The sequence below is a fragment of the Balearica regulorum genome, chromosome Z (assembly GCF_011004875.1).
Source record: "Balearica regulorum gibbericeps isolate bBalReg1 chromosome Z, bBalReg1.pri, whole genome shotgun sequence".
Taxonomy (NCBI): domain Eukaryota; kingdom Metazoa; phylum Chordata; class Aves; order Gruiformes; family Gruidae; genus Balearica; species Balearica regulorum.
The window spans coordinates 32,590,662-32,593,264 of NC_046220.1; positions in this window are offsets into that span (position 1 = coordinate 32,590,662).

Genomic DNA, 2,603 nt, shown 5'->3' on the forward strand with positions numbered 1-2,603 from the left:
ATATTTTAATCTGAAGAATAACTCACAGGTATAATCAACTATTTAAAACATCCTCCCTTTCAGGGACATGCATTTTTTTTCCATTAGTCTTTCCATCTACAAAGTCAAAAATTTAACAGGATTATAATTCTCTGATAGTATCTTTTTTTTTTCACTCTTAAACATCTATTGCATTTGAAAAACTTACATGCTTATTGTATGTTATTAAACAAAGAAGTTCAGGACAACAGAGTTCTAAAAACAAAACCATAAAGACACTGGCTTTTTTCATTTTAAGGAAAAAATTACAAAAAACTGTACCTGAGAAATTATCCCTTATGATGTAATGTTTACTTTATCGAGTAAATGGCATTAGCAGGATTTTACATCTCTCTCTTCTTAATTAGGCAAAGCTAACAAAGTTACTGTACCAATTGAAAAGCCAGCATGGCAAGCTGTTGTTAGAATCATAGAATCATGGAATGGTTTGGGTTGGAAGGGACCTTAAAGATCATCTAGTTCCAACCCCCCTGCCTTAGGCAGGGACACCCTCCACTAGACCACCATCCAACCTGGCTTTGAACACTTCCAAGGATGGGGCCTCCACAACCTCTCTGGGCAACCTGTCCAGTGACTCACCACCCTCACAGTGAAGAATTTCTTCCTAATATCTAATCCAAATCTACCCTCCCTCAGCTGATCGCCATTACCCTTTGTCCTATCACTACATGCCCTTGTAGTCCCTCTCCAGCTTTCCTGTAGGTCCCTTTTAGGTACTGAAAGGCTGCTCTAAAGTCTCTCTGGAGCCTTCTCTTCTCCAGGCTGAAAATCTCAACTCTCTCAGCCTGTCCTCACAGGAGAGGTGCTCCAGCCCTTTGATCAGCTTTGTGGCCCTCCTCTGGACTCACTCCAACAGGTCCATATCTTTCTTGTACTGGGGCCCCCAGAGCTGGATGCAGTACTCCAGGTGAGGTCTTACGAGAGCAGAGTAGAGGAGCAGATCGCCTCCCTCGACCTGCTGCTCACACTTTGTCCTGGTTCTGGCAAGGATAGAGTTAATTTCACAAGGAGCCAGGACAGGTGACCCAAGCTGGCCTGGGGCTATTCCATACCATGTGACGTCATGCTCACCATAAAAGGGGGGGCTAGTCGGGTAGGGGAGGGGCGTGCAGTTTCAGCACGGTTCCGGAATGGGCAGTCGGTCGTTGGTTCGGTAAATTGTTCTCTGTTATCACCCATTGTTAATATCTGTTATCAGCACTGTTGTTGATTGTTTTTCCCTCTCCCTTGTTGTCCCAGTAAACTGCCCTTATCCCAATCCTCGAGGCTTTTGCTGTTGGTTTTTTTTCCGTTCTCCTCCTGGTCCCGCCGGGGAAGGAGTGAGCGAGCAGCTGTGTGGCGCTCAGCTGCCAGCTGGGCCTAAACCACATCGCACTTCTTTTGATGCAGCCCAGGATACGGTTGGCTTTCTGGGCTACAAGCACACACTGCTGGGTCATGTTGAGCTTCTCTTCCACGAACACCCCCAAGTCCTTCTCCTCAGTGCTGCTTTCAATCCATTCTCTGCCCAGTCTGTGTTGGTATTTGGGATTGAGCTGACCCACATGCAGGACCTTGCACTTGGCCTTGCTGAATTTCATGTGGTTCACATGGGCCAACCTCTCAAGGTCCCTCTGGATGGCATCCCTTCCCTCCAGTGTGTTGACCACACAACATAGCTTGGTGTCGTTGGCAAACTTGCTGAAGGTGCACTTGATCCCATTATCCATGTTGGTGGCAAAGATGTTCGAAAGCTGAACAGTTTACTCCAGTGCTTCAGTGGTAGGAGACTGCTGGAACCGAGAGGATTGGCATGAAAAAGAATGCAGCACACTCCAGAACAAAAACAGCAGGAAAGTCCCAGAGTGTACCTCGAATGACACAATGGTAAAACTGTCACACGGCAGTAGCTATTTCATCTCTCCAGAACTGTACAGGTTTGAATACAGACCCATAACCTGCAGATCAACAGAACGCAAACCACAGACTCAACCTACCTCTACCCAGTGAAAGGCGGAAAAGCCAGGAGTCATAGGTAGCCTTTCTGCTTTAGTAAGGAAAGAATGGATACAGGTTTATTGCACGTAAACACAAGCTCTATTCAGTACCTTGACACTGGTTCACAAGTACCAGTGCTAGAACTGTCATAACTCACTAGCGGCTCTAGTGCTTTTGTCTTCCCTGCACAGGAGGACTGGAACAAACTTGGACATACACACTCATATGAAAACTATTATCCCTCTCCAAATTACTGAAGAAGAAAGCTTAACTTCATTGACCAAAGCAGAAGCAGGAGGAGAGAGATGTTTGGCTTCCACTCTCCTCTCATCCAAAGCCTCATGTTACACTAACACTTCACTTGCAGTGATGCTACTGCACATTTGATGGAACAGTTGGTATTTGTACACATTTCTGTTACACTTAGAGAAAAGAGATGCAATTCTCTGAGACCTCTCTGTTCTGTGAGCCCCTGTTAAACAGAAAACGATCCATACCCCCATTTCTATCTACTTGTAAAAAAGCAGGGATAGCTATAATTTTCTAAAATCTGGTCAAAACTCTTACAGGGAGAACACACTAACTGG